The sequence below is a fragment of the Lipophrys pholis genome, assembly GCF_963383615.2.
Source record: "Lipophrys pholis genome assembly, chromosome: 13".
Taxonomy (NCBI): domain Eukaryota; kingdom Metazoa; phylum Chordata; class Actinopteri; order Blenniiformes; family Blenniidae; genus Lipophrys; species Lipophrys pholis.
The window spans coordinates 20726793-20741129 of record NC_137632.1 but is presented as its reverse complement, the minus strand read 5'-3'; the positions used below and the strand labels follow the sequence as shown (position 1 = coordinate 20741129).

At 42.2% G+C, this 14337-nt stretch overlaps 1 protein-coding gene across 2 annotated transcripts in view; it reads right to left on the bottom strand.

The window, feature by feature from the left end:
• Nucleotides 1-14337, bottom strand: part of adarb1b (adenosine deaminase RNA specific B1b) — a 136409-nt gene that overhangs the window by 52681 nt on the left and 69391 nt on the right. The window contains exon 3 of one of the 2 annotated variants that reach the window (XM_080479106.1): nt 13607-13743. The exons of the other annotated variant lie outside the window; for it this stretch is intronic. The gene's annotated coding sequence lies outside the window, so the exon portion shown is untranslated. The remainder of the gene's footprint in view (nt 1-13606; nt 13744-14337) is intronic. 2 annotated transcript variants of the gene reach the window in all.

The following is a 14337-nucleotide window of genomic DNA, read 5'->3' as shown; positions in this document are numbered from 1 at the left end:
ATAAAAGCTGCAGCCCTCCATGAAGTTTTCAGTGTTTTTGTTTTACCCGTGTTTCTCCAGCAAGGGGCAGCACTGCTACAAAGAAAATAAGAATTTTGCTCTATGAACACAGGGAATTGCGGCTGTTTGTATTTTTATTTCAGGTACATTTCACACTAATATTCGGGATGCTGCTGTGCTGATTATATCTGATGTGACTGTAAACTTGTAACTCGTAAAGGTAAAATCAATTCAAATCAAATCTATGAATACAGGGAGACTTCTGTTGCGCTGATGCAGATTTTCATGTTTGAAAGTGCAAAAATAATGACACATTACAGAAAACTAAGCGCAAGCAGGAGCAGAAGGTGCTGACTAAGAGAACACATCAGATCCGCCACACAAACTGTGCACAAACAAGATGCCAGTTCTCAAACGGTTTTTTTTTCCCGTTTTTTTTTTTTTTACAAAAGTAAAAACAGTTCTGGCAGTTTTCACTTTGGGAATAAAAAAGCCAACAAGCTGCCCACATGCTCAGTGCTGTACACTTATTCAGGGACATTTTTTGAAAGTTTGATAAAAGTCTGCACACTTCGACCGAGGCAACGCTTTTATTAGACGAGTTTCCGGCTCGTGAGGAGTGATATCTGTGACGCTTGGTGTTAAAGGCGGGTGTCTGTGATTTCCCTAAAGCGCTGCTCTGTATTCACATGCACAGTCTGTGCGGCGTGTCAAGAGAAGGATTCTGTCATGCTGACTGTATATTTTAGCACTGTAAAGGATTTAAGTGATGGAGCTGAATGCAAAACGCAGGAGGGAAGAAGTCGCTATACAATTCCACTCTTTGGTACGCTGCAGTGCTTCCAGGCGCTGGTTTTGACCGAGGGGCACGGGCCGGATCATGTATATAAGGGGGGTTTAGAGGGTTAATTTTGATGGGGAGCACCTAAATGTGATAAAAAAATCAAAGCTGCTACTGACAGATTTAGACAATTATGTGAATTATTCAGTCAGTGTACTTCATCTTTCTTTTGTCTGCTCTCTTTGTAAACAAGGAGCAAATGACTTGAATATTCAACGTAAATAAGCTTGGACCCTTGCTCACATAGTTATAATCAACAGAATCCTGAGAACACCATGTATGCATTAGTAGTTATTACACAGTGTGACATTTACTTTAGGTATTTTATAAGGACAAACACAAATTACCTCAAAACTTAGCTCTAAACTAAGGTTTGATTCCCATTAGGCGTTTGGAAATTATCGGATAAGACCTAATGTTTGGCTTGGATTATTTAATCAAACACACTGTGGACAGGGCAATTCATCACGGTTATTTCTAACAGGGTATTAATAATATAGAGTAGATTACAAAAATGCAAGATACCATTTTGCTGATGGAATCTTAATTCCACGCTATGACATTTAAAATCAAATTAATCACTGTGACAATTATCATCAACTCAGATTCTTGCCTAGAGATGGCCCCACCGGCCTGCAAAATGGTGAAGCAGGGGTCAAATTACAAAATGCAGATCCAGAGTAATTAGAGACTTAATGATAGTAATCCAGAGGCAAATTAATTTTTTTTTGTTTTGTTTTTAAAGAACACTTTAAAGAGAGCTTGTTTCAACCGAAGCACAAAATGCGGGCTACATTATTGGAATTCTATAAAATAATCTGAAAAAAAAACAAACCCTTAAAAAGGATCTTATGTCTTCCAATGAGGCAAGCTCTGATATCTCCTATGTCATGTTACTTTCATTGCATGACAAGGAGATGCAGGAAAGATTTTCCCAGGATGGCGGAGGCAAAGAAAAAATGTGTTTATAAGGATGAGAAGCAGAAGACGCAGTCAAACATCATATGGGATATAGCAATAATCCGTCACTCTCGCTTACAAGATCTTTTAAAAAAAAAAAAAATGACAGTAAAGCTGGAAAGCCATTACCAATAGTGATAACCGAGTTTTACACTGAAATCAAGCTCTCAGCAGAGCAACGAAAATAAATCTGACTGCAAATTATCCACTAAGCTTGTGCCAATTTAAATATTAGCAGTGAAGGGATGAATAACAATTGTTTTTTCTGTTCGTCTGTTTTCGAATACAGGATGCTGTGGCGTCGATGCATTAGTCACTATGTTGTGGCAAATATGTAGTTGATGCAGTCATTTGCACCAGGCATGGATCAGATATTCTACACAGTTTTTGTGTTTTCACCAAGTAAAAAAATTGTTGGTTTCACTCTGAGGACAACACAAGCTTTTTGGTTGGAAGCTGCGGGAGGTAGTTGTAGTTTTTGGGAATGAAATATCTCGTGACAACAGATATTTTTTGCTTCATTCATTAAACATTAGGTCATACCTGGTGGCAAAAAAAAACAACCAACCCAGAAGCTGTACTGATGTCATGTTGGAGGAAAAAGTACTCTGTGTGGGCAAGTACTCACATTTAAACACTTGTGGTAAAGATGCATCCATGCAAAGTAAGTAAACTGGAGATGTTGTTTGGACGGGGCCCAATCACGAAGGTGGTTGCCTCTTCTAAAATTAGACTCTCGTGTGAAGGGAATACACGCGGGGGGAAACACGCCCACATATGAAGCGCCGCAGAACCGCTCGCAAATCATCTACAAACAAACCAGACCGCCAAGATAATCCAGCCACTGATTAGGCCCTTTTATTTGACATCGTCTATCAGCTGCCACATTTTCCCCGCTCATCTCTCTAAGCAGCAGTGAGATCCTGGTCGACATTAACGGGCCTTTAAATAGCAGTGACTTAATTCTTCCTATGGGAGTTGCCTTTGCTCCTAAAGCCTGGCGTGGGCTGCCACTTCTGGGTGTGGTCCACTCCCTAACAAACCCTTCAGCTCCGAGCCGGGGAAATATCCGCTCCACTGCCTGTGGCTTTGGAGTTTTTTTTGGAGGTGGGGGGGGGTGGCTGGCTGGAAGTTGACCAGCCGTCTAGATGAGTACACATATGCCTGCGTGCTTGACGTAAGCGCGTGAAGAACAATGGACAACTCTGTGTTCGGCCATTTGGCAAGACATACACCCGCAGGGGCAAAGCCAGAGAGAAATCAGGAGAAACTTCCACAGGGGGTGATGCTATTTAACATATGTTAAATAACGTGACATCTCTTTCAGCTAAAAATGAAAGCTTTGCCACTGAACACCAATAAAAGTGGGGCTATTTTGATTTTTGGCGGCACAGTTGTCTCGCTGTTCCTCGTGTCAACTCCAGCTCAGCTGAGCTGCTGCAGGCAACATTTTGACAACTATCTCAGGGAAATCCTGAAAGATTTGCGATGTTGTCATGGCAACACTGACAAGAAAAAAGAAGAAGAAGTAGAAGAAGAAAAAAAAAAATCCCAGCTCAGCCATGCAAGTTTCAGCTGCAAGAAGTAGTAAATGTGATATCAGAGCGTTTAGCATCAGGAAACACAAACACACAGATTACAGGTTCATTAAAAAAAAAAAAAAGACAAGTAAGAGACTCCCAGTCAGACCAGAACTTCAAGTTTACTGGGGTAGCGTCGGCTGACGGCGAGCGTCAGACCATTGAGAGGATGCTCAAGGTGATTTTAGCTGTAAACTGATGATAAACAATGCCACTGAGGCCGCCCACGCATGCTTCCTGCCCACGCACACACAATGCAAGTTAGTCGATCATATTCTACGGCACTGCATTTCTTTTCACTTGAATAGTCGCCCTTTTCTCATTATTATTATATGTTACAGCGCGTACGTCAGCGGCCCCCCACCCCCCCACCCCTTTTCCTCGTATGACGAATGAGTCTCTTTTTTTTTCAGCCAATTTATCTCTCTACCCCGCTGTGCGCTCATGTAGACGCCACAACCCTCCATTCGCCGTGTCTGGGAGGAAGCAGGAGGGGAGAAACCAGAGGTCACCGACAAGGGGGGGTGGAGAGTGGGAAAAAAAACAGGGCGTTTAATTGTCATAGCAGGGCCAAGTGTGAGGAGATAAACAAGAAACACACACAAACACTGAGATCTGCGTGCTGAGAGGCTGTAATCTGAATGTGAGACACCGAGACACGAGCCAGCAACAGAAGCCGGCCCCCGGAACCGCCGGGCTGACTACACACTCGCGCACATTCTCACTCACTCAAAAGGTTTTTTTTTTTTTTTACTGCACCGCAATGCAGTGTGACATTGAGCATAATGACTGCACACACACACACACACACACACACACACACACACACACACACACACACACACACACACACACACACACACACACACACACACACACACACACACACACACACACACACACACACACACACACACACACACACACACACACACACACACACACACACACACACACACGTGACTGCAGAACAAAAAAAAAACACAAACACGGGAAGAAAAGCCAAGGTGAGCCGGCGTGACTGCCCACAGTTTGAAAAGAAGCGTGAGCCCTCAACACCCTTGGAAAGCTTTATGGGATGTTCTGCTGGAGGACCGAAGGACGAGCTGGTATTAGGAGCTTTTCTGCTGTTGCAACTTTCTGTGGTGGAAGCTGCTTTGCTTTTTGCTGCGTGCTTGGACTATGAAAAAGACATTAATTTACATTTATGTCGTCCTCTTGAAAAGATTTTCTCAGCACAAAGTGGCTGAAAAAACTCCCGATAAACGCGACCAACTGAAAGCAAGGAGACAAAAACATTTGAAAAGCTGGAAAGGCAGGATACACCCGGGACAGGTCACGAGAGACACAACACAACACAACACAACACAACACAACACAACACAACACAACACAACACAACACACACTCGTATTCACACAAACAAGTCACCGATTACCCTCAAGGTTTGGCTGCACAATAGTAATCCACGTTTCTAGGAAGTTTTCAAGTGAGAAGGAAAAGATTCCGTTGTGTTTTAAAGGTCCGTTTACACGACAACGATGCCAGAAGCCACTGAAAACGGCTCTCAAGGTGGAACCTTTCGAAAAATGCTTCAACGGCGTCTCAGTGGAAAACGCAACTTCTCTGAAACGCTGCAACTGAAACAGCCACACCGTGGTCGTAGTAAAAAATTCTTAGGAACACGTGAACCACGATGGGCAATAAGAGCAATGCTGGACTTGGTCGTTTTATTTTTGACAATCACACACAATAGCAATCCATCTCTGTTGTCCGTCCATAGGAAGGTGCGTGAACTTGCCATCGGTAACATTTAAAGCGGTGGTCTTCGATCTTTGGCCAGTTGAAAGTCAATCTCCAATCTCTGATTGGGTCGTCAGCTATGGCGAAAAAATGTGAATCGGGAAATAAACTAATCAGGCAAAGCCCTGTTGTGAGCTCTGGCATTTTCCCACAAGGGGGTTGCAGATACCAGGTTGGGCGCTACCGACTGTGATTATTGAAATACAGGAACTTTGGAAAACTGCAGTATTTGATGTGATAACTATGAAACACAGCTGCGTTGTATAACTTTTCTCACCAATAACCCCCCCCTACAAAAAAGGTGCTTTCTAATGAAACATTGCTGCATCAGGAGAGTTTGAGGTCATTCCAAAAATAAGACTTGATAAAAAATGAGCCTCCACCTGCTCTGGTGGGACTACGCAACTGTCTCCGTGTGAAGGGTGCCCACGCAGGTGTGTGCTTCACAGTGAGAGAGAGAGAGAGAGAGAGAGAGAGAGAGAGAGAGAGAGAGAGAGAGAGAGAGAGAGAGAGAGAGAGAGAGAGAGAGAGAGAGAGAGCCTCTACTTGGTGTTTCTATCTGGGTCAACCATCTGGGGAGCTGCCAAGTCCTTGGCAAAAGTGGGCAGCTGGCCATCACAGCTGGCTTGCACTCACAACACACACATATACACACTCGAAGAGGAAAAGTGAGGAGCCACCAGGTAACATCTGCATCGCCACCGCCCAAAGCAAGCAGCCCCTACTGCCACCTGAGCCCTCATTATGTTCTTTGGGTGCAGGAGAGTGTGTGTGTGTATGTGTGGACAAAATGTTTGAAAATCAGCCCGGGTGTAATTACGGGGGCATGTTTAAATGTGACTTTGTGTGTTTATGTATGTTTTCATACACTTACATGGCACTCCCGACACAGTTGGATCTCACTGGACTGGAATGTGGAGTTCAAGCTAATTAACCATTTCCAACATGGAGAGTAAATCCAGCCGGCAGAGCCTCTCCAGCCTCATTTTTCCTTGTAGCCCCTCCATCCTTTTGTACGATGGCAGTTCAGGCTTTCCCACACTGCTTCTATTCACTGGTCGCAGATAGGATTACAAGAGAGGTACTCGGAAAGTAGGCCACCGCATGCCGTGTGTGTGTATGTGTGTATATTACATTAGATGACACTGTAAAATCTGTGTATTTGGTAAAATAGGTTGCAGTTCACACCTGGTAAAATCCCAGCCATACGTGAAAGCCTTAATTTGAAAGGCTTATATCTGGCGGTCCAGCAAATGTACAAGTAAAATCGACATTTTAAGGCTTCTTTGTGGATGAGCAGACAAATGGAGGTGTCGTAACTGCCCTGCAATTGGTTTTCAGGAGAACTGGGGGATAAAAGTAAGCCAGGGGGACAAAATTATATTCTCTTCCAACAACAGATTCATATACAGCAATCATTACGCAATCTTTGTTCATCTACGTCAGAAAGAAATGCAGCAATTAAGAGCTGCACAGACGTCGTCAAGGCTCCTGTAAAAATAGCTTTTCATTTTTCACCACCAATTAATTTCTAAAGAGACAGTAGCGTAATGAAGATTCGGTTTTGTTTTTTGTTGTTTTTTCATTTGACACTCAAGGAGTTAAATGAGTGACTCAAACAATGAATTTTTAATTTTCTTCCTCATTAGTCTAAACAAAAAGATCCACATGGGTTTTGTTTTTGTTTTTTTTTGGAGGGGGGGGCTATGAGCTAAGGCCAAGTTTTACATGACAGTATTTCCAGTGAAAACACATCGCTTCCATTTTAGACAAGTTTTTGCGTTTACACAGCGACGTTTTGAAAACGATGTCCGTTTACATAAAAATGGCAGAAATGCTGAACACGATGTAGTTAGCATGTAGGGCCACTAGTGGGCGCTGTAGGTTGTTTTTGTGAAGCAATAACACACGCACAGAAAGCAATTCACTACATATATTAATGACAATGTTGTTCCAATCCAATACTTCCAAACCTTGTTTTTAATTGCCACGAAGAAAGGCTGTTGGCCACTCTGCAATCTCTGGTTTGTAAAAATACTGGCGTCAGACTCGCTCATCAACGTGCAACGCAAAAGCCTTTCAAATTAAAAGACCGGCAGTTTCACAGGTCTGCTCTCGACTGTGGAAAGTTCCATGATTCTTAATGATATGTGCACATTTTTAAATATTTTTTGGAGTTCCACTCAAACATAGCTGGCAATATTAATAAAAAACAAGATTAAATAATGATGCTAAAAATAGATGGATGACTTTAACTTGCAAATCAACAATTAAAAACTGTGCCTGAGCAAGGTCATCATAAAATGCTTTTAGTAAGTCAAATTTAGGGTATTTTGTTTATTTAACAGTACAATGGTGCTTGGCAGCATGTAATCTCACTGAAAACTGGTGAAAGTTTAACTAATTTTGAAACTTTTTAAGCAAGAATTGGTAAAAATTGATTAGATCGTGGGTGGCACAATACGTTTCAACATACTTTCCAATCTATAAACGGGATATGAGGATATTTCCCACTGATTGTAATGTATTGAAATAGCTATAGATGACACACTGGGTTTGGTTTAATGCTCACTGAAAAGAAGACCGGGGCTGCAGAAGCTGGGAAGTCAGAACACAGTCGTCTTTCCTGGGTTTAGACCCTATAAGATGTTACTGAGCGGGGTCTATTAAACCCCCAACTGAAGAAAACTAAATCAATAATGTCAAGCTGAACTACACCATTTTTCCTACAAGCAGTCAGCAATTCCCCGTGAAAAACGGCCTTGGGAAAGCAACGGTACAACTGTGAATACAAAGAGAACCGAAAGTCTCTTGATGCATTACTGTTTGTGTCAATATTGCCGGGCCAGAAACCACAGAGGGTAAGCAAGGCATAGGCAGATGTGCCTGTGGCGCTCCGTCTCCCACCCTCTGCCAGGCACCCCCCCCCCCCCCCCATAGCTTTCTACAATTTTTTTTTTCTTCTCCTCTCTCCTGTCTGACTGACAAACACATGTTTTTTCAGTGCACACTTTTAGCACTGCACGTATGACTGAAATGACTGGATGCTTTGGTCCCTGCAGAGAGCAAGCAGCTTCTCGTGTCTGCGACGTACCTCCAGCCCGAGTGAAGCCCTTCCCCAGAGGAGGATAAAACCCAGACAGGAGTATCAATTGGGAAGATTTAGAGTGGCGGTTCGAGTAAGCCATTCACAAGCTGTAGGGGGTGAGTCGCCATCGATACGAGGGGATGGTGGAACATCTATCTGGGACTGCCATCTGTCCACAGCAGGCTCTGCTCCTCCATGGGCCATTGGACTTGGCCAGTCCGGTTTGCACACTGGCTGCTTTCTGTCCATCTACATGTTTTCAACATGAAATTAGTACTCTGAATCATATATACTGTATATGTGTATATATATATATATATATATATATATATATATATATATATACTGTACAACAACAAAAAAGAAACAGGCCATTTTGAACTGTGCTTGTTTAGCATTATCAGTCTGAGAAAGATTTGACGCTATTATGCTTGCAGAACTGCATCTGACATCTCCTTTCATCGGGTAAAGGCCACGGTTACATAAGGGTTACTATTTTAGTTTGGCAACCGACGCGCCTCAGATGGAAGGACTGAACAGATTTCAGCCGGCCCTGCATCTCTAATGGACACTTTACAAAGTCCACTTTTAAAAACACTGCTGGCAAACAATATGCAAAGCTTCACTGTCTGCCTACTCTTGTTTTTGTTATTGATTTCAGACTGTTTCTATGCCTGCTGAAAAAAGCCGAAAGAAACAAAAACACAGGCTGCACTCTGCCCTTATTAGCCGTGTGCTTATAGCTTTATTCTTGTTTGATACTTCAGTGTTTTATGAAGCATACAGCACTTCTTGAAACATGTCTGATGAAGAAGCTTTTAATTAAAAAATGGCTGGTGCCGTCGTCTGCTTTAGTGAAGAGATGCGCAGCGGGCCGAAGCACTAATGATTGGATGTGTTACCAGCATGCTGACTTAAGAGGGTTTCGGTGTCATTCGCCCATTTGGCTGTTGGAGGTAAAACAAAGAAGGGGGTGAAGACAATGAGGAGGATGAAGGCGAGAAAGGCAGAGAGCAGATGGCGAGGTGGGAACGCCACTGGGAGCAAAGTGTTTGGAGAAAAAGCAAAGTGGACCAACAGGAAACCCATCGCATCGGTTTGTTTTACTAGGAAAGAAATGGAACTGTAAAGCAGAGGAGCAGAAAGGTACAAGCACATCGTCCTAAAACACTCAAGTTACACCTTTAGGATTCTATATTACTGTACTTAATGGCCGTATCGAGTGGCAAACAATATAAAAAACATGAAATAGTGCACTGAGAAATATCGGTGGACATTAAAATGACTTTCTTTTCAGTCCCGCCACAGCTATGCAGTGATGCATCAAAGCGATCAGGAGGCTGTGGCTATTAAAGACATCAATGATCGAACTTGCGGATCCCAACATTCACAGATTTTCACTATTTGAGAAACGTAATTGTGCAATATTTAGTTTCACGCTTGGTATGCGGCACTGTTTATTTTGCTTTGATAGGTGACAGTCTTTACTGAAGGCAACAGGACCAGGCGAGACAGGTCTTACAGGTTGTCCTTTCCTAAATGCCTTACATGCACGTATAGACTACAGTTCATAGATGCCTCCTGAACGCCTCACATGTGGACGAGACACTACAACTTAAAGATGAAAATCAAATGTTTTTTTGCTCAATCATGCAGGCATTCTTAAACTGCATCAAACTACAGGTAGCCATAATATTTAAAGATATTCCTGTGTGCTCCAGATGCAGTCTGTAGGTGAACAATATAGTTTACACATGTCCTAATAAACACATGAACATTTCCAGCTCTCCTGTAATGTAAATACAGTAATGTCCTCATCACATGCAGGACATTTGAAGGTGCTACCATTAATCCCCCGTTTACACAATGTTTCAAGTGAAAACGCTTTGGTTTTGCATTTTCGCTTCACTCTGGAGGTCGCATTTGAAAAAGTCCCACCTTGGGAGTCATTTTCAATCGCGTTTTCAGTGACCCCGAGCCCTGCAGTGATCTAAACGGATACCCAAAACACAATAAAAGTTTTCCGCTTTCACTTGAAAATGTTTTCGCGTGTACAGCGCCTAATAAATTACTTCCGAAAGAGATAACATCTCGATGCTCCTGTTCTTGATGCTCCCTCAGCCGGTTCCATACAAGATGTTTCAATTTACAAATCACCTCTGAATCACTTGGAAACCGTAGGAAGGCTAAACAAATAAAATAAATAAAATAAAGCCAAATGCAATAAAGAAAACGTGAGCCAACGCGGCAGCCTGCATACACCTTGCGTACGCGCACTGCCAAATTAAATTAGAGCAACCGACTCCAAATATTGCAGACAGGCGAGTTCTTCTTAAAAGTGACACTAGAAAAACGCAACATAAAAGTAACTTGAGATCAATTAATGAAGCAGTTTTATCTACAGATCCAAAACAAACAGATGGTGACTCATCTCACCTCACTCAGGTTACAAGGCATTTCTGTTAAATTATTAATTTGAGAACATCTGCAAGGCATCACTTCTGCTATGATCCAACACCTTTATTATCTAATGTCTTTCTGATGGATGTGAGCTTCCCACAACACAGGCTGTGGGCTGTGATCTTAAATCAAGCAAGGAACATACTATAGTAGCTTCCCAAACTAGTGTGTGCACCAGAGGATGCAGAGGATTTCCCTGCAGAATTAGATTTGTACGTCAAAGACAGAATATTGGGATCACCAAAGGAAAAAGGTGAAGAAGCAGTGAAACAAAACTTTCAAAGTGACTTTTCAGCATTATTAACAATATGAAAAGGATCTGATAGGTGTAGATGACACAGATTTAAGATATTTAAGTTTGGGCTTTTCTAAGTAAGCCATTGCCTCCAGAACAAGAAAACTGCTGGAATATGTTATTTATTTTTAAAAGTTTTTTTTATTGAAGTCACTTTGACCAATACACACTGGAAAGCCCTCCATCATGGTACGCACTGGCAGAGCCCGTAAATCTCCAACAGCAAAGAAACGCTTGGAATTTACACCCTGAAAAGTACATCAATAGTTGCACAGAGAAGCTCGCCCCTTTTCAACTGGTGTCTCAGGAGATCCGCCTCATTTGCTCCCAATCCTTTTGTTAAGCATGGACGCTCCGCTGCCGGCAGGAAGCCGCGCATTAGGACTCACCTCCGTCAAACTGCCTGCCTCCTCCTCTCTTCATCTCACCGCGGGGAAACAAAGTCTTCATCTTGTTTACCATGAAGATAATTTCGGGAATTGATATTCAAATATTACACTTGTTGAGCTACAATATTCTGTGTTACAGTTAATTGATGCGGCTTCAATAAAATAAAAACATAATCCCTTTTAAAAATATCCAATCTCTGTCATCACGTGATCATTTGCATGCGAGCAGCACTCACTGGACTGACAGAACAATCAATTAGAGAAACTTCCTCCATCATCTCTGTTTAAGCACATCATCATTCCACTTATGACAGTCTAATCAATTCAAACAGCCCCTCTCCTGGCATTTGGTGCCCTTGTGTGTGTGTGTGTGTGTGTGTGTGTGTGTGTGTGTGTGTGTGTGTGTGTGTGTGTGTGTGTGTGTGTGTGTGTGTGTGTGTGTGTGTGTGTGTGTGTGTGTGTGTGTGTGTGTGTGTGGTTATTCATGGCACAGAGTAACAGCAGATGTGAGAGGTAATTTGGAGCCCCGAGAGACGTTCTCTGCTGAGCTACAAAGCATTATGGGTAGATTTGCTGTCGGTGTACTTGAGTGGACTTCAATGACACAATGTTCTTTTTTTTTTTTTTTCTTCTTTTTAAATGCACACACACACAGGTTTTCTTTTTTAGAATTAATCTTGGGGGTCACATTTTTTACGGGATGGCCAAGTTCACCTTTATGAAGACAAAATGATAAAAAAAAAAAAACAACCTTTGCTTGAAGTCACAGAATCTCTCCTTGAAATCTAACATTTGATCTCATACTCACTTTCTTTCCCTCTTTCCTCTGAATCAATCGGCGAGTTGCACCGTGTGCACAGTGCAGTGGTAGCAACAGACAGTGGGAACAATCTGGAGGCCGTGTTTACGAAACGAGTCACCTAACATGAGACTGGGTCACACTCGTGCTGTAATAATGACACAACAGAACAAATGCAATAGAGCGCGAGGGGCACGAATAAACAAAACAAAGCTTAGTTAGATTGCTGTGAGGGCCAATCGTGGTCTGTTTCAGTCTGTGGTATATCTCATTATCATGTGTATTATGACTCCAGCTCCAGCCCCCCCCCCCCACAGCGACCCTAACTTGGATCGTGGGCGTAGAGGACGGATGATGCTCATTCTGGCTCTCGGGGTCATGTTAGCTTAGCCTGCTCACTTTTACTGTAGCAACTTGAAAACACATGGAACGGCACGACAACGCGCGAACAAGCTCAGTAGCTTCCCAAAACAAACATCGGGAGGGTTTTTTGGGTCATCTTTTTATTTAATCATGTTGGTGTTTGTGTTAGGGTGTAATGAAAGGGAAACACCACTGTTTGATGTTTGCAAGCGTGCTAATGCTAACTGCATGAGGAATTTGCATGTGGGTCTACAGAACAACTGTCATCAACACCTACGAACCCAGAAAGATTTTTCGAAAAGGAAAAAGGGGTCGATGTGTAAAATGTAAAGAGAGACAGGATGCAATGATTTGCAAGGAATAGAACAGCTTATCAACAGCTGGTCAATAATGTAATACCCGCTAATAACGTCCCAATGTTGGCCTTTTTCACTGTATTAGAGTCAATAAAGTAATAACCTACCATTAGCGTAATGAGATAGTTGATCCATTATGACAATACATTTTACCATCAATATTATAGGTTATTACATTACTGAAACAGATTAAAAAAAGACATTTTAAAATGCAAGAACTGCAGCCAGCATTGTAATAATACATTAATCGGATCACATTTCTCAAAAATAAAGGCCTTATTTGCAGGTTGTGTGCAGATTACTAATGGAAAATAGGTAAAGTGGGTGGGATAGTCCTCATTTATTTATTGAAGACACAAACTATAGAGGATTCCCCACTATGGTTGTATAAAATCTGTTACCATTTCTATTAAATTATTGTTTAGTTTATACGCTACCAGCTTTATTACATTCAGAGGAGCCAAAAGTATTCTGTTACATTATTCTGTTTTAATTTATGTTATTATCATAAATTATATTCTATTTTCATCAGTTTTATTCTTACTGTAGACAGTGTGCAGAATCACAGCCATCACAGTGGACTGACAGAGGCCAGTTTCCCTCGAGAGGCTTTTGAATATATCAGAATTCTACATTTATTCAGCAGACACTTCAATCCAGAGCAACACTCACCGCGTAAGACAACAACAGGAGCGAGAGCGGTGAAGTGTCGCCACCACAGCGGGGTTTGATCTCGTGACCTTGGCGGTGGCTTGTTTGACACTCGAGCCAAGGCTGAGCGAGGAGCTGAATCAAGTTGTTTGCCGAGGCTGGAGAATGGAGGCAGAAAGATAAGAGGATTGTCCTGAAAGGTGCCGCGCATCATCCAAGTGTCAAACTTTCTGCATCACTGCACTGCTGTCCACCGACGTGAGGAAAAAATATTTTCTGCAAGATTGGGACCCTCAGATACTAGAAAAAAGAAAATCTTGACCTGTCCGGTGATGGGAGTAATCCAGGTGTGATCGACAGCCCTGATATGTCTGGAAGATCACCAGACTGAGGGGGAGCTTTCTATGTGGGAAGTTTTAAGACGTGAATTAAGCATTAGCAGCGCTTCAAATGCTTTATATTCAGACAGAAACGCAAAAGTATTACTACCTTCTGCCAACGAAAGTTGCGACGAAGGCAATGTCCGGGTGAATTTATTTATTTATTTGTTGGTATGTACATATGTATGTTTGTTAGTAACTTTTCGCAAAAAACTATTAACCAAAATTGCATGAATGGTTCAGGGATTATTTATCATCAACCAAGGACCAAACCACTAGATTTTGAGAGATAAAGTAAGATATTTCCTCCATTGTAGACTCGCTGGAGCTGCTTGTTCAAGTTCCAAATTTGTTTTGCTCGGACCACTAAAG